This window comes from Lactuca virosa, chromosome 4 (genome assembly GCF_052849685.1).
Source record: "Lactuca virosa cultivar CGN04683 chromosome 4, Lactuca_virosa_CGN04683_v6, whole genome shotgun sequence".
Classification (NCBI taxonomy): domain Eukaryota; kingdom Viridiplantae; phylum Streptophyta; class Magnoliopsida; order Asterales; family Asteraceae; genus Lactuca; species Lactuca virosa.
The window spans coordinates 186,595,111-186,616,940 of record NC_136429.1 but is presented as its reverse complement, the minus strand read 5'-3'; positions in this window follow the sequence as shown (position 1 = coordinate 186,616,940).

Here is a 21,830-nt window from a genome sequence, read left to right as displayed (position 1 = left end):
AAACCTTGAGTCCCTTGACACAAATATATTTCGTTAAAAACATAAAATTAAACACATGTGCCTTATTGCACTTTAATTGGCCTTGAAAAACTAGATGCCCCTTCTCATTTCCAAATAGCATCAAGAACACTCAATGTTCTTCTTCCATCTCCGCTTCTCAAGTCTCCACAGAAGCTCCGACAATCCGATCTCCAGAAATCAATTAATTAGCAAGACTGCACTTAGGAAATCAGATTAGATAACAGATAAAAATAAATCAAAGGAAAAAGAGGATGGGATATTGATTTTTCTATTTTTTTTATCTTGAATGTTGGAGCCTGGATATCGAAAGCAGCCATGAGTCTCGTCTTGAGTCCTGACGTCCTCTCTACTCCATCAAACCACTATATGTGATGCGGCTGTAGTGAAATCAATCGATGCTCAAGAATCGAAGCGATTCTCGTCTATTGTGCAAGAGTGGCTGGCGTGCATCCGTCTCTCAAATCTAGCGCCCACCCTATGTCGTTGAACTGATTAAGGATTTCCAAAGCTTTGGGCCACATTTAAGTTTGGGCTAAATTTTATACATACTACAAGTACCAGGCTTAAGATGATGCCCCTTCCCAGCTTGCTGCCCTGGGCCTTTACCCCACTCGCCCATGTGTTGGGCCGGCCCTGTTGTAACCCTATATTGACAACTACTCATTGTAACGCCCGGTCCCCGGTACGTATTTTAAATATGAGTTTTACATTTTTATATTGGGACTTGACGAGTTGGTGGACCCAAACTCGTCGAGTAGGGGCTAATCTTGGACGCGGGTGGAAGAGTCTACTCGACGAGTCGGAAGCCCCGACTCGACAAGTAGATCTGTCTGAATGAAACCCTAAATTTTAGGGTTTGCACCCTATTTAAACACCTTATATGGCCTCCACTCCAGCCTCCATCACCCTCAGACCTTATTCTCGAAACCCTAATCAGTTTGTGAGTGTTCTTGAGCTATTTTGTGCCATTTTAGTGATTTGAAGCTTGGAGAAGGAAGGAAAGGCTTGGAGGTTCAAGAAGAAGGCAATAGATCCAGAGTTTTGGTGGCATTTCCAGTTTGTTTGAGGTAAAAAGCTTCAACCTTGGCTTTCCATCACTTAGATCTTCTTTAGGGCTTGCATCTTGTCGTTTTTGGGCCATTTCTAAGTCACTCTCAGGATTTGAGTGCATAATAGAGTAATGATTTCAGATCTCGGAACTTTTGGGCTCAGGAAGCTCAAAGTGGCCACCTTTATTGAGCTATGGCCCTATCCCATGCATTAGAACTCCTTTATGGCTTAGTTTGGTGTTTTAGCTTCATGACACCCATGCATGCACGTAAAGTTTGTAACTTTATGTGTTATATCTGTTGGATTAGGTGTCTAAGCCCATAACTATAATTGGTATGTACTTGAATTGATAGCAGCACAGTCCTTTTGGGTTGCCCTCAACCTAGCAACTGGACAAGGAAATTATGAAAGGAGAGATATTAATTTATAAGATTAATGAATTAATATAAATGATTTATTAATATATTAAAAGATTAATATATTAATTAGAAATCATTATGTTTAATTAATAGTTAGCCAGAAATTAATCAGAATTAATTTTGGGGTTAAAAGAATTAATTATAAAGTGTAGGGACTAGTTTGCAATTAACTAATAGTTGAGTGGAAGGTTCCAGAACCCCCTTGGAAGGAGGTGGACGAAATTCTTAGGGGAAACCCTAGAGATTTCGTCCAAGGGGTCCAAATAAGGCCTTTGGATCTTGCTTAGGCCCTAAGCAAAGGATAACTAGGGTTTTCCCTAAACCCTAGATCCCTCAGCTATTTAAGGAGCCTCCTGGCTCACATTTGAGGTCACTGATTTCTTTGGAAGAAACCCTAAGGCCGAAATTGCATACTCTCTCCATCCTCTCTCCTCCAAGTTTCCTTCTTGATAGTTCTTGGGTGTGATTCCATTAGAGGCATTACATTTGTGGTGCTAAGCTTCCAAGAAGATCAAGATCAAGATCAAGAGGATTATCAATTGTTTGCTATAACAATTGAAAGGTATGTAACTCCTAAACCCTAGTTTGTTAATTTCGAAATTAGCCTCTCTCCTCTAGGGTTCTTGTTTTGCAATTCAAAGTTATATGTTCAATAGTTAAAACATAGATCCAAAGTAGGTTGCATGTGAACTTAGGAATTGTTTTCTAGTTTATTTGTTCTACCTAAAACCCATCAGTGGTATCAGAGCCATTGTTTGTTTTAAATTGAATTGCTATAATTGTTGAATTGCAAATTAGGGTTTATAGCTATTAAACCCTAAAGGCCAAATTTTCGATTTCTAGGGTTTGGATAAAAGGGTTTTTTCGAAAACCCTAGCCTCCAAAGAACCCTAATCGAAATTAGGGTTAGGGTTTTGAAAACCCTAGCCTCCTCCCTTGTAAATTTCGAAATTGCTAGAAGTTTTAGGGTTTCTTGTTTTGGATAATTGTTACTTAATTAGATTAATTGGATAATTATCCTTACCCTATTTTTCGAAATTTAGAGGGATAAGGATTAGGATTAAATTAATTGATTAATTTAATTAGATAATCCTTACAAGATTTAATAATTTGATTAATAGTTAATTAAAAGATAAATATTAAATCTAGTTAATTGGTTTATTTAAATTTAAATTTAATAGTTTGAATTTCGAAATTTATATAAACCCTTGAAGTTTTAAAATGTTTTAAAACACACCCTATATATGTATTATGATTAAAAGTTTAATATTATATATGTATAAGAATATGGTCAGTCAAATCGCTAGTATGCCTCATTCACGAAGCTAATCTATAAGGGGGGTATAAGGAAACTGCCTATAAAATGGTAGTTGAATGAGTGTCCACTCTCACCCACCGCTTCCTTGATTAGTGGAGGGTCGTTAGCAGAACGGATTTGATAGGACAACTACTTCTCATTAAAAGTATAATGACATTAAAGAAAGTACTAGAACATTATTTTTAAAATCCCAACTCTAGTTACTTTAGGAAAAATGTGAAAAGTATGCTAATCCATGAAATTGCACATTATGCTTTATTGGTCGTTAGTGGAGCGTGTGTGGTTAACCAGCACACTAAAGGGCACTAATAAAGAGTAGTAATGGGTATCTCATAATTGTCATTTTGATGGAGCGTGTGTGGTTTACCAACACATCAATAGTTAATGATAAAGACAATGAGGTTACCAAGCACATTTGCATGGTTATTCACATCTTGTTTGTGATCCTCGGCATCCCAGTTACAAATAGAAGAGCATAATCTGAGATTAAAACATGCCATTGAATAGTTTCAATGTATCTCAAAAGAATTAGGAATTTCACTTCGTTTGTTTCGTCTAATGGTGGAATTGGTGAATCGTCATTCACCTACCTTTATGAAATTTACACTTGGATCTCGGCATCCCATTTCTAAGTTGTGAATCTTCATAGTTGGATCCTAACCTTGATATTTTATCTTTGGGTTATTATATTGAGGTATCTTGAAATCTAACTAAAACTTTCTTTCTTTTCAGATGTCTACTCCTGGAAACACTTCTGCTTCATCCTCCTCCAACCAGAACTTCTCTTTGCTCAATATCTGCTCCAAAGTCGTTATGGATGGCTCAAACTATAACGATTGGATGCGCAACATCAAGATGGCTCTTCGTTTTGAGAACAAAGAATATGTTCTTGAAAAGGAGCTCAAAGAGCTTGATGAGTCTGAAGCTACTCCTGAAGATCTTGCTGCCTACAAGAAACATTACGATGATGCTACCAAAGTAGCGTGCATCATGGTGGCAACCATGTCCCCAGAACTGCAGAGGTACTATGAGGACTACTGGCCTTTTGAGATGAACAAGGACCTTATGGAAAAGTACCATAAGCGAGCTCGTCAAGAAAAGTTTAAAGTAGTCAAGTCACTCATGGCTTGCAAGATGAAAGAAGGGGAATCGGTTGTGTCACATGTGCAAAGAATGCAACGCTACATAGAGCGTTTGGTCAAGCTCAACATTCACTTTGATGAGGAATTGGCCATTGACATGGTCTTGAACTCACTACCTGATTGTTATGGTCAGTTTATTCTAACTTAACATTTGAACAATACTGAGCAGACCTTGGCCCAATTGCACAACTTGTTGCAGACAGCTGAGGCAGGAATGAAGGGTAAAAGTATACCCTCCACGCCTACAAGTGCCCCTGTGTTGGCTATTGGATAGGGAAAGGGGAAAAAGAGGAAAGGTCCTCCCAAGCAAAACTGGAAGAGCAAGGCTCAAGCTGGGTCATCTAGTAATGGCCCAAAGGCTAAGCCCAATGGTTCCACTCCCCATGTTTCTGATCCAAAAGAGGCCGTTTGCTTTTACTACAATCAAAAGGGGCATTGGAAGAGATCTTGCCCACAATATCTGCAAGATATCAAGGATGGCAAAGTGAAGCCATCTTCGGCAGGTATTTACACTATTTCTGCTAATAACTCATTATCTTCTCGTTCATGGGTCCTTGATACAGGATGTGGTTTTCATATCTGTTCTGATTTGCAGGGACTAAAGGAAAGTGAGGAGATAGAGCGAGGAAGGATAAACTTGATCATGGGAAACAGAAAGTCTTCACCAGTGACCAAGATCGGAGTTTATCAGCTTCTGCTTAGCAATGATGTTAGATTAGATTTAATAAATTGTTGCTATTCGTCTGAGATGACGAGGAACATTATTTCATTTCATGCATTGTTCAGACAAGGTTTCAAATATTCTTTTAATGATTTGAATGGTTCAATTTCTGTTTATAAGAATGGTGTTTTTATGTTTGAAGCTTTACCTTGTGATGGTGTGTATGAAACAGTGACTTGTGTTGATAGCTTAGGAAATAGTGTACTTAATATTGACTTGTCTAATAGTGTAGACAAGGCATGCTTGTGGCGTTGTCGTCTTGGACACATTAACAAGAAACGCATAGCCCAACTCCAAAAGGATGGAGTGTTGGAATCATTTGACCTAAAATCAGATGATATGTGTGAATCTTGTCTTTTGGGAAAGATGAAAAAATCACCATTCACAGGGTCTTGTGAAAGAGGTGAAGGTCTGTTGGATCTCATACACATAGATGTGTGTGGGCCCTTCAGATCAACTACAAGAGATGCTAATCGATTCTATGTGACTTTCACTGACGATTATAGCAGATATGGATATATCTACTTGATCAAGCATAAGTCAGAAACTTTTGAAAAGTTCAAAGAGTTTAAGCATGAAGTCGAAAATCAATTGGGCAGAAAGATAAAGATACTTAGATCCGATAGAGGCGGGGAGTATCTTAGTATCGAGTTTAACGACTATCTGAAAGAATGTGGGATAGTCTCACAATTGAGTCCTCCTAGGACACCACAGTTAAATGGTGTAGCTGAGAGGCGTAATCGAACCTTGTTAGACATGGTTCGTTCTATGATGAGTCGGGCTTCGCTTCCCATTCACTTCTGGGGGTATGCCTTAGAGACAGCCGCCCACATCCTCAATCTTGTCCCTACAAAGAAGGTTTCCAAAACACCTCACGAAATGTGGACAGGGAAAGTTCCCTCGTTAGCACATATTAAAGTCTGGGGTTGTGAAGCTTTCGTAAGACGAGAGACTCACGACAAGCTAGCAGCTAGAAGTGAGAAATGTGTTTTCATTGGTTACCCAAAGCAGTCTTTTGGATATTTGTTCTACAGGCCTAGTGAGAACGTGGTCTTTGTAGCACGAAGATGAGTCTTTCTTGAAAGAGAGCTCATATTCAAAGAGGACAGTGGGAGCACTATTGACCTTGAAGAAATTCAAGAGTCAGCCAATGAAGGAACCTTAGATGACACTAGCACTCAACCAGAGGAAACAGTTCCTGTTGAACCAATCGATAACTCATTACCTCTTAGAAGATCCACTAGGGTGAGTGTGCCACCTGAGTTGTATGGTTTTCATATTACTTCAGATGGTGACACATTCATAAGTGACAGAACACTGGTAAACTTAGATGAACCAGTCACTTATAAGGAAGCAATGGCAGGCCCAGAGGCTTCCAAGTGGAAAGAGGCAATGGACAGCGAGATTAAGTCCATGTATGACAACCAAGTTTGGAATTTGGTTGATAGTGCACCAGGTCGTAAGACAGTTGGGTGCAAATGGATCTTCAAGAAGAAGACAGACATGGATGGAAATGTGCACACATTCAAGGCTCGACTGGTTGCAAAAGGTTTCACTCAAACCCCAGGGGTTGACTATGATGAGACCTTCTCGCCAGTGGCTAAGATTAAATATATTAGGATATTGCTCGCCATAGTTGCCTTTCATGATTATGAAATCTGGTAGATGGATGTCAAAACTGCTTTCCTTAATGGGAAGTTGGCTGAAGATGTTTACATGAGTCAGCCAGAGGGTTTTGTTGATGCAAAGTTCCCCAATAGAGTGTGCAAGCTTGAGAAATCCATTTATGGATTGAAACAAGCATCTCGCAGTTTGAATCTTTGCTTCCATGAGAAAGTCAAAGAGTTTGGTTTCTCTAGAAGTGAAGATGAGTTCTGTGTGTATATCAAGGCTAGTGGGAGTATAGTAACTTTTCTGGTGTTGTATGTCGATGACATATTACTCATTGGTAACGACGTTCCAACCTTGAAAGAAGTTAAGTCTTGGCTTGGAAAGTGTTTTGCCATGAAAGACCTTGGAGAAGCTGCCTATATTCTTGGGATTAGAATATTGAGAGATAGAAAGAAGAGACTAATTGGACTTAGTCAGAGCACATACTTGGATAAGGTACTAAAGAGGTTTAGTATGGAAAATTCCAAGAAGGGAGAGCTACCTATCCAGAGCAATACCAAATTGAGTAAGACTCAATGCCCGAGTACAGATGTTGAAATAGATGACATGAGTCGTGTACCTTATGCTTCCGCTGTCGGATCGATCATGTACGCTATGACATGTACTCGCCCTGATGTGGCATTTGCTTTGAGCATGGTCAGTCGCTATCAGGGAAACCCAGGTAGAGCTCATTGGATAACAGTTAAGAATATACTCAAGTATTTGCGAAGGACAAAGGACTGGGTCCTTGTGCTTGGTGGCAGTGATACTTTGAGAGTAGATGGTTACAGTGATGCCAACTTTCAGACGGATAGAGATAACTTCCGTTCTCAGTCGGGCTGGGTGTTTTTACTGAATAGAGGAGCAGTTACTTGGAAGAGTTCCAAGCAAAATATGGTGGCTGATTCTACTTGTGAATCAGAGTACATAGCAGCAGGTGAAGCGTCGAAAGAAGCAGCTTGGTTGAGGAACTTCATCGGGGATCTTGGAGTTGTTCCAACCATCCAGGAGCCTATGGAACTGTTCTGCGATAATGAAGGAGCGGTTGCCTTGACAAAGGAACCGAGAGATCATGGTAAGACCAGACATATCGACAGAAAGTACCATTTCATCAGACATAGAGTTGAAGAAGGCCATCTTATAGTAAAGAGGGTGTCATCTGAAGATAACCCAGTAGATCCCCTCACAAAGGGTCTGAGTAGGGCTAAGCATATTCAGCATGCTCGGAGCATAGGACTGAAAGATGATATTAGTTTTAGTAGTTAGATTAGTTTTATTCTGAAACTTGTAACAAAGTAAATGTAATTGACTTTTGGTGATTAAATAATAAAGTATTATTTATAAGTTTGGTTTCTGCCTTTTATCAATTGTTTATTATTGTGTTTCATTTTTGCATGTTTTACTTCCCGAATAATAAGATTATTCAAACTCCACAGTCACTCATACTTTTGGAAGTAAGTAGTGAATTAAGACTGTCATGAACTGGATTGTAGATTGTCTAAGGATAGACATGGCAATAGAATTGCTGCAACGTTCATGAGTACTCATAAATTGAGATTTGAGTACTGGATAAACCCTCGCTCAGAGTATCACTTCATGGAATTCATCACGAGTAATACTAAGACGATAATATCTTATAATCTTGAAACGAAGATATATGAGTTGCAATTTACAAGTCGGTCATGCATTGGTGATACGAAAACGCATCAGTAACTTGGTGTTATAAAACGTATTGTCATGTATAATTTGATGAGTAAAAGATACAAGCATATGAGTCAACGTTTATTCGTTCCTTTTGCCCTAATAGGAAAAGCGATATCTGTGGGCCCCTCGATGATTTGGTGTTGACTTATGTGCCGGGCCCCGCCAGGACTAGATTGATGTGTTCGATTAGAAGTCCTACATCATCACAAATCAGAAATCGGGAAACATAGATTCTGGACAAAGAGATTGATTACATCCCATGTCTTTTGTCTAGGGATATCTGGCAGAACGAAGGATTATATGATCACTTATCTTAGGACACGTAACTGACTGGGTCAGAGTTCGACAGCAGCTTGTTGGAAGCTAAATTTGCTGGTCAAATTTAGAAGGCATACTAGCAATTATAGTTACAGACTTATCCAAGTGGGAGACTGTTGGATTAGGTGTCTAAGCCCATAACTACAATTGGTATGTACTTGAATTGATAGCAGCACAGTCCTTTTGGGTTGCCCTCAACCTAGCAACTGGACAAGGAAATTATGAAAGGAGAGATATTAATTTATAAGATTAATGAATTAATATAAATGATTTATTAATATATTAAAAGATTAATATATTAATTAGAAATCATTATGTTTAATTAATAGTTAGCCAGAAATTAATCAGAATTAATTTTGGGGTTAAAAGAATTAATTATAAAGTGTAGGGACTAGTTTGCAATTAACTAATAGTTGAGTGGAAGGTTCCAGAACCCCCTTGGAAGGAGGTGGACGGAATTCTTAGGGGAAACCCTAGAGATTTCGTCCAAGGGGTCCAAATAAGGCCTTTGGATCTTGCTTAGGCCCTAAGCAAAGGATAACTAGGGTTTTCCCTAAACCCTAGATCCCTCAGCTATTTAAGGAGCCTCCTGGCTCACATTTGAGGTCACTGATTTCTTTGGAAGAAACCCTAAGGCTGAAATTGCATACTCTCTCCATCCTCTCTCCTCCAAGTTTCCTTCTTGCTAGTTCTTGGGTGTGATTCCATTAGAGGCATTACATTTGTGGTGCTAAGCTTCCAAGAAGATCAAGATCAAGATCAAGAGGATTATCAATTGTTTGCTATAACAATTGAAAGGTATGTAACTCCTAAACCCTAGTTTTTTAATTTCGAAATTAGCATCTCTCCTCTAGGGTTCTTGTTTTGCAATTCAAAGTTATATGTTCAATAGTTAAAACATAGATCCAAAGTAGGTTGCATGTGAACTTAGGAATTGTTTTCTAGTTTATTTGTTCTACCTAAAACCCATCAATATCGACCCTAGGAGGCCAGATCTATGCTTTGGATGCAATAAACCCGACTGAAATCGACTGTATGGACTTGGACTTTGGGGGACTCGGCGAGTCGGGTCATGGTTCCCCAACCTTTTCTGTTTCTAAGCAATCTGGTTGAGTCTAGAAGAGGACTCAACAAGATGGAGAACTCGGCGAGTTAGAGGGTAACTCAACGAGTCTGATCGCGAATTCGAGTTTCTCTGAATTATGGAACTCGACGAGTTGATGGATCAACTCGGCAAGTTGAGTCAACCAGGATGTTGACTTTGACCAGGGCGTTAACTTTGACTTTGACTTTGACCTGAGTTGACCCTTGAAGGGGTTACGAGTATGAAATGGTAATTAAGGAAGGTTGTTACATGTAGGAGTTTGAGGAGAAGTTGATCCCAGCACCGAGGACAGTTCGGTTACTGCACGACATCGAGGTGAGTTACCTTCCAATAGAAGTGGGTCTACGGCCACAATGTCGGCCCACTAGTAGGAATTGTTTGTCAGGTAATTGTCTTTGTGATAATTACCTGGGTTTGCCACTATCTGATATGTTTTATATGCTAGTATGACATGATGTTAGGTGATAGTGGTAGTAGGGGGAATAGTCCCCATGTTACAGTTGTAAGGACTGAAGGGGTAGGTCGGGCACCCTGGTATGCCTGACAGTATGATTATGTTATGTTATTATGTGGTAGTAGTAGGGTCGAAATAGTCCTCGTAACCGGTTAAGATAGACCGGAAGGGTAGGTCGGACACCCCAGTATGTCTGACAGGGGTAGGTTAGGCACCCCGGTATGCCTCGCAGGGTAGGTCGGGCACCCAGATATGCCTGACAGTATGTTTATAGTATGGTATGTGGTATGCTGGGGGAACTCACTAAGCTTTGTGCTTACAGTTTTCAGTTTTGTTTCAGGTACCTCTTCATCGAAGGGGAAGGAGTCGGCACGGTAGCAGCGCATCACACACACATAGGATTTCCGCATTATGAGATTCTTGGGATTGTACTCTGACATTATTACTATTTTATGATATGGTTTTGAGACACGTGACTATATTTTATGAAATGATATGAATCGATGATGTTTCCTATAAATGTTTTTCTAAATCGTTATATAAAAATGAAATTTTTGGTCTTGAAAATTGGGATGTTACAAGTTGGTATCAGAGCCTTGGTTTGAGGGATTCGGACACGCCTTCGGGGGTGTCTGGACTCAAATCGAGGGTTTGAAATATTTTTACAAGAAAATAATTTTTCTAAAAATTAAAATAAGGAGTTTTGAGAAAGAACAAGGTGTGTGATGCGTGCGACCAGCCGAGCTCAAGTAAGTTTTCCCCAAGATACCCATACATGTTATGTTATGATATGATATGATTATGAGGACTGCATGCTAGATTAGGGCTAAGGATCTAGGAATGATGCCTTATATGCTTATTGTCTTTGTATGAGAACTGCATGCTAGGTTAGGGATAAGGATCTAGGAAGATGCCTTATATGCCTGCTATATGTGCTTATTGAGTTACATGCTAGAACTGATTAGTTAGTAATATGATGGCCTGAATAGGATATGCTTGGTATGGTTACTCAATGCTCGAATGCTGCTTGCTTTGTGCTTTTAAGAGTTCCAGTTATCCTTAACTAACTAGTAAACGAATACGTTAAGTTACATATTGCAAGGACTAAATAATTTCAGAAGGTTAGGTTTAGCCCTATTGCGCAGCTCTTGTTTGAGTCCAACCGTTGTAGGGTAGGACCTTTCATTTTAAGAATTATCTGGTTTTAGTGATATGTAATGGTATTCGCAAGCTAGTTAGGTAAAGGTGGCTGAGATTCCTTATGCAACTGATGGCGGAGAGTAGGTCGGAGAGTTACCCTAGGGTAAGCCTAGGATGAGATTAGTGCAGTAAACAGTAGCAGTAGAAGGGACTTGGTAAAGTCAAGGCAATCCTTGAGGAAAGTACGGATAGATGTGGAAGGTGGTATGGGCCCGTACTACTGAAAGCAGAGGATCAGTACTCGAGTCAAGGAGGGCTGAGATAGAACCAGGGAACTTGTAGAATGTGTGAGACCTCTCGAGGTTATGTATGACCCTGAAATTATGTGTTTTGTTTCAGAATGGTAGTGATTACGCGACACGGAGGGGGAGGTTCAGGGTCAGGATCAGGTTCAGGATCAGGTTCGGGATCGGGTGACGAGCCAGTTGACGAGGGACTACGATAGTTCATTGCTTCTGAGATCACGAGAGGCAACCTTGAGTCGACCCCGATGATTTTCGGGTCGATCAAGGAAGGGATTATCGAGCTGATGGAGGATCGCCTCAGGGCATTTTAGAGTGACATGGATGCCATTCAGTCATGGACACGCACACTCTCCTTCAAGGACTTCAGGGGATGTGGTGCGCCAAATTTCCATGGGGTGAAGGACCCCATTGTTGCCCGGAGATGGATTGCAGATATGGAGTCTGCTCAGTTGACGAGCTTCTGCCCTGAGGGGTTGAACGTCCGGTATGCTGCAAGTTGTTTGAGGGACCGAGCTCAAGATTGGTGGGAGGCGGTCAGTGATTCTTTGGGAGCCCCAACCATTGAGTGCTATGACTTGGTCGGACTTTGTGACCAGGTTTAGGGCTAAGTTTGCGCCGGCTGTGGAGCTTCAGCAGCTGGCCAGGGAGTTTATGGATATGAGGCAGACGACGGAGTCGGTGGGGGGGATTACCACCAAGTTTAGGGAGAGGGCCTTATTGGTACCTCAGTATGCAGGGGACGAGGAGATGCGGAAGACCCGCTATCACGACATGTTGAGAGCTGACATTCGGAAACATGTGAGCTACTCGGCATGCTCGACATTAGATGACATGATTGCGAGGGCGAGGGAGAGGGAGGTTGATATTGAGCACATCCGGAAGAGGAAGGCGGAGACTGAGCAGGGTGCTGGGGTTTCGGGGAAGAAACCCAAGGGGTTCGACTCTAGGTCGAAGGACCATCAGGGTCGGAGCCACTGCGGGAAGTGCGGCAAGCCGCATGAGGGGGTTTGTAGACTAGGGTCATCGGGCTGCTACAAAGTGCGGCAAGACTGGGCACTTGGGCAAGGATTGTACTACTCCTACACCTATCTTCCAGACATCAGACCTGATTTGCTTTCATTGCAATCAGAAGGGCCATAAAAAGGCCAACTGCCCTAGATTGACAGCAGCACCGCCAGTGGCAGCGCCAACTCCAGCGACCCTACGGATTACGGATGGCCGACAGGGCAAGACAGATGCTCCGGTGGTGAGGAGCCGAGCCTTCCAGCTGACAGCCGAGGAGGCGCGTGCCAAACCTGATGTGGTGACGGGTATGTTTGTTCTCCCTAACTCTTATTTCATGTTGATTATAATATTTATGTACTGTGTTTATGTGTTATATTTAGGATCGTTCCATGTGAACGGCATCCCAGTTCTGGTGTTATTCGACTCGGGGGCTACCCGATCATTTGTCTCTCTTGATCTTAGCAAGAGGTTTTCTGAGTCTTCGGGGATGTTGGATTATCCCTTAGAGGTTGAGATTGCAGACGACCGATTTGTCCGAGCATCAGAGGTTTTCAGAGACTGCATGTTGAGGTTGTATGACGAGCGTTACCTCATTGATTTAGTTCCCATTCCGTTACGTGGGAAAAAGGTTATCATAGGTATGGACTGGTTGAGCCCTAATGGGGCGGTGATTGACTGTGCGCAGCAGCTGGTGCGTATCAGGACCCCAAGTGGGGGAGAGCTGGTGATTCAGGGCGAGAGGCGCAGCAAGGACCAACTTTGTGCTCAGCAGTGAGGGCTAGGCACTACCTCCAGTAGGGTTGCGCAGGGTACGTCGCCTACGTTATGGATACCCGGGAAGCGGGTAAGGTGACCGTAAGTGATGTGCCAGTGGTGCGAGAGTACCCGAACGTATTTCCATAGGAGCTGCCTGGGATACCTCCGGAGAGGCAGGTGGAGTTCTGGATCAACCTAGTCCCCGGTGAAGCTCCGATAGCCAAGGCACCATATCGGTTGGCTCCTCTCGAGATGCATGAGTTGTCTACGCAGCTGCAGGAGCTGCTAGACAAGGGATTTATTAGACCGAGCAGTTCTCCTTGGGGAGCCCCGATCTTGTTTGTGAAGAAGAAGGACGGGTCACATCAGATGTGTATAGATTACCGGGAGCTGAACTAGCTAACGGTGAAGAACCGTTACCCACTCCCGAGGATTGATGATATCTTCGACCAGCTACAGGGGGCATCTTGGTTTTCCAAGATAGATTTGTGTTCAGGCTACCACCATATGCGAGTCAGAGAGGAGGATGTGCAGGAGACTGCTTTCCGAACTCGCTATGGCCATTACGAGTTCGTGGTGATGCCCTTGGGGTCACCAATGCTCCTGCCGCGTTCATGGACCTCATGAATCGCGTGTGCAGACCGATGCTGGATCGGTCTGTGATAGTTTTCATTGGCGATATCTTGGTTTATTCCAAGACATGGGAGCAACACGTGGAACACTTTCGAGAGGTGCTGGATACCTTGAGGAGGGAGAACTTGTACGACAAATTCTCCAAGTGTGAGTTCTGGTTGCACGAGTTGCAGTTTCTTGGGCACCTTGTCAACCAGAACGGGATTTTGGTTGACCCGACCAAAGTAGAGGCCGTGATGAGATGGGAGGTTCCGAAGTCTCCCTCTGAGATTCGGAGTTTCCTAGGGTTAGCAGGCTATTATCGGAGGTTCATTCAAGACTTCTCCAAGATAGCAGTACCCTTGACCCGGCTGACGAAAAAGGCTGTCGTATTTCGCTGGGGGCCTGAGCAGCAGGCAGCGTTTGAGACTTTGAGGCAGAGATTGTGCGAGGCGCCGATCTTAGCCCTGCCAGAGGGCATAGAGGATTTTGTAGTATACTGCGATGCGTCCATATCGGGTTTGGGCGCAGTGCTGATGCAGAGAGGGCACGTCATCGCCTACGCCTCGAGGCAGCTGAAGCCTCACGAGGCGAACTACCCGACACATGATCTGGAGTTGGGGGTGGTTGTTTTCACCCTCAAGATTTGGCGACATTATCTCTATGGGGTCTGATGTACCATTTACACGGATCACAAGAGTCTGAGGTACCTCATGGATCAGCCGAATATGAACATGAGGCAGCGTCGGTGGCTAGATGTGGTGAATGATTACGATCGTGAGATCCTCTACCACCAGGGGAAGGCCAATGTTGTGGTCGCTGCTCTTAGCCGTAAGGCAGCCCCGATCAGGGACATTTGCTTGCGGATGACAATAGTGACTCCGCTTCTGGAGCAGATCCGAGAGGCCCAACAGGAGGCTATGAAGGAGGAACATCAGAAGAGTGAGCGTATTGTGGGTCAGGTTTCCTCCTTCGATTATGATAGTCGTGGGTTGCTGACACTACACCGTAGAGTGTGGGTTCCATATCATGGAGGTGTGCGTCAGGTCTTGATGGAGGAGGCGCATAAATACATGTTTTCCATCCATTCTAGGGCGATGAAGATGTACAGAGATCTTCGTCCTGATTACTGGTGGCCCTGTATGAACCGGGATGTAGCCTGGTACGTCGAGAGATGTCTGACCTGCAGGAAGGTCAAGGCCGAGCACCAGAGGCCTCACGACAAGACGTAGCCTTTGGATATCCCTATGTGGAAATGGGAAGAGATTACTATGGATTTCATCACAAAGCTTCCCAGGACCGCACGAGGGGTGGATTCGATTTGGGTCATCGTGGATCGGTTGACCAAGAGTGCTCATTTCATACCGATCCAGGAGAGCATCTCGGCCGAGAAGCTGGCCGATATCTACATCCGAGAAGTAGTAGCTCGACACGGAGTGCCAGTTTCCGTGATTTCTGATCGTGACATGCAATTCACTTCCAGATTCTGGAAGAAATTCCACGACGAGTTGGGTACTCGTCTGCACTTTAGCACGACTTTCCACCCTCAGACGGATGGTCAGAGTGAGTGAACTATCCATACCTTAGAGGATATGTTGCGAGCCTGTGTATTAGACTTCGGTGGTAGCTGGGACACCTACCTTCCCTTGGCAGAGTTTTCCTACAATAATAGTAACCATGCGAGTATTGACCGTCCTCCCTTCGAGATGTTATACGGGAGGAAGTGCAGGACCCCGATATGCTGGGGTGAGGTTGGGCAGAGGGTCATGGGGAGTACCGAAGTGGTACTCAAGACGACAGAGAGGATCCAACAGGTTCGGATCAGGCTTCAAGCTGCTCAGAGTCGGCAGAGAAGTTATGCCGACAAGCGCCGTTTAGACCTGGAGTTCCAGGTCGGGGATATGGTTCTCCTGAAGGTGTCACCTTGGAAAGGTGGCATCCGGTTCAGGAAGCGGGGAAGTTGGGCCCCAGGTACATTAGACCTTTCAGGGTTGCAGCCCTGGTGGGAAAGGTGGCGTATAGGCTGGATATGCCAGCCGAGCTTAGCCAGATTCACTGTACCTTTCACATCTCCCAGCTGCGGAAGTGCCTGGTAGACGACTCTGCGGTGATGCCTCTAGAGGATATTCAGGTGGATGACACTCTGAACTACATCGAGCGACCAGTAGCTATCCTCGACAGGAAGTCGAAGGATCTGAGGAACAAGAGGGTCGAGCTGGTGAAGGTGCAATGGCAGCATCGCAAGGGCTCAAAATGGACTAACGAGCCGAAGGACGAGATGAGGGAACACTACCCCGAGCTTTTTCCAAATGCACCAGCAAACTTCGAGGACGAAGTCTAAAATAAGTGGGGGATATTTGTAACGCCCGGTTCCCGGTACGTATTTTAAATATGAGTTTTACATTTTTATATTGGGACTTGACGAGTTGGTGGACCCAAACTCGTCGAGTAGGGGCTAATCTTAGACGCGGGTGGAAGAGTCTACTCGACGAGTCGGAAGCCCCGACTCGACAAGTAGATCTGTCTGAATGAAACCCTAAGACCTTATTCTCGAAACCCTAATCAGTTTGTGAGTGTTCTTGAGCTATTTTGTGCCATTTTAGTGATCTGAAGCTTGGAGAAGGAAGGAAAGGCTTGGAGGTTCAAGAAGAAGGCAGTAGATCCAGAGTTTTAGTGACATTTCCAGTTTGTTTGAGGTAAAAATCTTCAACCTTGGCTTTCCATCACTTAGATCTTCTTTAGGGCTTGCATCTTGTCGTTTTTGGGCCATTTCTAAGTCACTCTCAGGATTTGAGTGCATAATAGAGTAATGACTTCAGATCTGGGAACTTTTGGGCTCCGGAAGATCAAAGTGGTCGCCTTTATTGAGCTATAGCCCTATCCCATGCATTAGAACTCCTTTATGGCTTAGTTTGGTGTTTTAGCTTCATGACACCCATGAATGCACGTAAAGCTTGTAACTTTACGTGTTATATCGACCCTAGGAGGTCAGATATATGCTTTGGATGCAATAAACCCGACTGAAATCGACTGTATGGACTTGGACTTTGGGGGATCGACGAGTCGTTCATGGGACTCGGCGATTCAGGTCATGGTTCCCCAACCTTTTCTGTTTTTGAGCAATCTGGTTGAGTCTAGAAGAGGACTCAACAAGATGGACGTGAATATGGACTTGAAGATCAAAGAACTCGACGAGTTCCAGGATGAACTCGGCGAGTTCAAGACAATGTCCCAACTGTTATGAAGCTGGACTCGACGAGTTCAAGGATGAACTCGGCGAATCCGATCTGTATGAAGGAGAACTCGACGAGTCCAAGGAAGAACTCGACGAGTTCAAGTGGAAAGTCTCGATTCTGTCATAAGGAGAAACTTGGCGAGTTAGAGGGTAACTCGAAGAGTCTGATCGCGAATACGAGTTTCTCTGAATTATGGAACTCGATGAGTTGGTGGATCAACTCGGCGAGTTTAGTCAACCAGGATGTTGACTTTGACCTGAGTTGACCCTTGAAGGGGTTACGAGTATGAAATGGTAATTAAGGAAGGCTGTTACGTGTAGGAGTTTCAGGAGAAGTTGTAGCAAAAGACTGGTCTAGGATCATATATTTATGTGAGACATCATGAATCGTGTCCCATATACTTCGGGTGTAGGATCGATTACATGTGCTATAATATTTAACATTTCTAAATTTTCCAAATGCCTAGGGCATTAAGAGGGGAAAAGGTCTAGAAGTGGATATGACTAAAATGATTAAGCAATTGTCGAGGGCAATCTGGGGTTTACCCAAGATTGGTTGCTCATGGACAATTGGAAGTATAGTGTTAATTTTGGAAGGACCATATTGATATACTCTGAAAGGAGACAACTCTGGTTCAGAAGTGATAGTCAAAATGGGAATGTGGAAATGTTTCCATAGGTGGAAGTTATTCATTAAATCTGTGTAAGATTAGAAAACTTAATGCAAGAAGGATGTTCAAAGGAATGTACTTTGAATTTGAGACTTCGTTTCCATGGAATTGCTCTCCATTGGAATACTTTGTAATGTCTGTTGCCGAGTCTCTGTGACTTTTGTGCATAGTCTTTACAAGAGGATAATTGCATATAAGTTTAAAATCTAACAGATTACAGTAAATGACAAGAATTTGGTATTCTTACATTTACGGTAAGGATTTGGGATTGTGAAATGAGCATCATTGGAATCATGTTCAATTGGTCTATTTCACAAAGTAAGGATCATAGACAAACATAGTGTGCATACTTGGAGTATGGCATAACTGTTGTTTGGGCAAACATAGTGTGCATGCTTGGAGCATGGCATGACTATTGTTTCAGTTCAAGTATTAAGTTGATTATCCGAAACATTATACAATGAATAATGAGTAATCAATATGGTGTTTAAATAAAAGGTGTTTTATTTACTCTCAAAGGTGCTTGGGGCCATACAAGATTAGTATTATTCTTGTGTTTCACTTTGCATGTTTTGACTTCCTGAATAACTAGGTTATTCAAACTCTCCACAGTCAATCATACTTTGGAAGTAGGTATGAATCAAGACTGTCATGAATTGGGCTTGTAGATGTCTAAAGTGTTTAGACATAGCAAAAGTTGCTGCAACATTCATGGGTGCTCCTGGAATGAGATTCGAGTATTGGATTAAACCCACGCTCATTTGAATCACTTCATGGATTTTATCACGAGTGATCATGAGACGATAATATCTTATATTCTTCAAACCTAGAGATATGATTTGTTGACTATGAGTTGGTTATACATTGATTGTACGAAAACGCATCAGTAACTTGATGTTATAAAACGTACCTTTGTGTATGATTCAACAAGTGGTTAGTACAAGCATATGAGTCGAAGTTTATCCATTCCTTTTACCCTTGGAGGGATAAAAGCGATATCTGTGGGCCCCTCGATGATTTAGTGATGACAAACGTAAGTGCTCGGCCAGGCCTGGACTGATTTGATTTGTTCAATTAGTCGGTCGTCATAAATCGGAAATCGGGAAACAATAGATGGACAGAGAGAATGATTATAATCCATGTCTCAGTCCATATGATATCTTGAATGGAGGAACATATGATCCCTTATCTAATGGACGCGTCATTGATTTGTTCAGAGTTCGACAGCGGCTTTTAAGAGCTACGATTGCTAGTCAGGTTGCAAAGTCATACTTGCAATAATAGTTATTAGACTTATCCAAGTGTGAGACTGTTGGACTAGTGTCTAAGTCCATAACTATAATTGGTATGCAACATGGTCTATTTGGGTTGCATGGCATCGGAACAATTTGGATAAACTTTTGTGAGAAAATGATATTTATGATTTATTAATATATTATAAGTTCTAATATATTAATATGAAATCATATTGTTTAATTAGTATTGATCAAGAATTAATTTGGAATTAATTTTGTGATCAAAAGAGACTAATTAAATATATGGGGATTGATTGTGTAAATCATTCATTCTTATATATATGGGCTTATGATCCATAGTTCTTCATGTTGGGCTAAACCCATGGAGTAACCCATGGATAGTCCATGGAGGTTTTAACCCATGGAGCATGAAGAATATGGAAAGTCATGAGTTACATGGTGTAACCCTAATAGCCACAATATATAAAGACCCCATAGCTCAAGAAATCGGCCCTAAGGGATTCATATGAGAGGGCTAGCCGATTTTGAGCATAATAATTTTTCTCTCAAGTTATTCCAAGTTGTTGGTGGTGTTGTGTGAACCATTTGAGGTGTCACACTTGGGGCACTAGGCTCTTAAGCTCCATGGAATCAAGCTACAACAAAGAGGTATGTTATCCTAACTAGTGTCTTATATTTTTTTATATAAATTGCATGCTAGTTATAGGCATATTACCTTGGAAACATTTTGCATGTATAATTAGTGAAAACATAGATCCAAGGTAATTAGGGTTGTATGTGCACCATAGGATGTTGTAGTATACTAAAATCCATATGTGGTATCAGAGCCAAGGCTTGTTTTTAATTATACTAGATGCAAATTGCTGAAAAAATTGATTTTCTAGCTGTCTGGACAGTGGACTCGCCAAGTCCGCTGACAGACTCGTCGAGTAGCATGCATTTTGCCTTGGACTCGCCAAGTCCACTGATGGACTCGCCGAGTCCAAGTACAAATCTGACCAAATCGCCGAGTTAGTTCATGTACTCGACGAGTTGGTGCTCCAGAGTGCAGTTTTTCGACTTTTAAGCCTGGAATTGGACTAGGAACATTACCCTAAGCTGTTTTTGAACTTATAAACCTATTTTTTTGATGTGGTAATGTTCATGCTAATCCAATTCAAAAGATAATTGTCATATTTTCAAGATTTGTATTAGTTTATATGTTTATGCTAATTTCTTGAAGATTGATGATATGAATTATCTTGTTCTTATGAGTTAGTTTAGATTAATAGAAAATTTATGTGATAATTTGTTTTCGATCCAAATTGATCTAAAAGGTGTTCATAATATGTGTTTTTGTAACTTGTCCTCAAGTTATATGAAAAGTCTCATTTATGATTTTTAAAACTCATAAGATTTCCATAAGTTATGAAAATGAAGAGTGTCATTTTTAAATGTTTTAAAGTCTTCCATAACTTGTCCTCAAGTTATGGAACTTGAAGAGTTTTTTCATTAAAACTACTTTAAACTCATATGTTATGGAAACCAAAAGTTTTTTGAATTGTTCAAAACTTGCCCTCAAGTTTTGGAATTTGTAAAGTTTTTCCCCATGAATACTTTAATTCCAAGTTAAACCCTTAGAATTTTAAAAGTTAAAATTCAACCCTTATACTATTATAATATTAATAGTTAATAGTTATATATATGTATAAGAACAAAGTCAGTCTTACCGTTAGTAGGCCTCATTCATGAAGCCGGTCTATAAGGGGGTATAAGGTTATTGCCTATAAAATGGCAGTTTAATGGGTGTCCACTCTCACCCACCGCTTCCTTGACTGGTGGAGGGTCGTTAGCCGAACGGGTTTGACAGGACATTAATTCTCCTTTCATTAAAAGTATAAAGATACATATAAGGTAACTAAACCTTATTAAATTCCCAATCTTAGTTACTTTAGGAAAATGTGAATTTGGTGCTAACCCATGAAATTACACTTTGTACCTTACCAAGTCGTTGGTGGAGCGTGTGTGGGTAATCGACACACTAACATGGACTAGTAAGAGTGGCAAAGGGTAACTTAATGTTTATCATAGATTGGTGGAGCGCGTGTGGGTAACCGGCACATCGATTAGGTGATAAAAATTAAGGGTACCAAGTTAATTTGCATGGTTATTCACATCTTGTTTGTGATCCTCGGCATCCCAGTCACAAACTTGAGAGGGAACAATCGAGATTTAAACATGCCATTGAAAAGTTCAATGAATCTCAAAGGATCCAGGAGTTTCAATTCACTTAAGACCTAAAATTATTTTTCGTTTTTCATGGTGGAAATTGGTAAATCGTCATTTACCTACCTTCAAATATTTTGTAGCTTGGATTACGGCATCCCTCTTCCAAGTTATAAAATATTGTGTTGGGTCCTAGCCTTAATATTTCATATTGGGTGTTATATTAAGGACTTAGATCAACTAACTTGAATTTCTCCTACATAGAAGTCTAGTTCAGACAACTATGATCTTCCCAAATCTCTTGGAACAAGCTTTCTCCATCTCCTCCAATAATTCTCCCTAACCCACAAGTTTAAAGACTTGAATAGTTCAAGGTTGTGACAACCCGAACCTTTTTCCGTTTCCGTTAATAAAATTTGAATTTTATTAAGTTTTCGTCAAACTTCTTGGTTTAGAAAATCATCTAGTGTTATATGATTAAATTTTTATATGAGTCGGAACCAAAACTTCACGAAGTTTCGAATTATCCATCGATCAAAACATCGGTTTTCGGCCTAAGTGAGTTTACGGCCGTAAACCCGTGTACGGCCGTACACTCGTTTACGGCCAGCATCGGTTGGACCCCACCACCGACCTCGAAAACCCCTATAAATACGAGGCCCTACCCCTCATTTACATTTTTCTGGCCGGACACTCACTCCTTCTCTCTCTAAACTCGTGACCGTACACCCCTAAAAGACTCT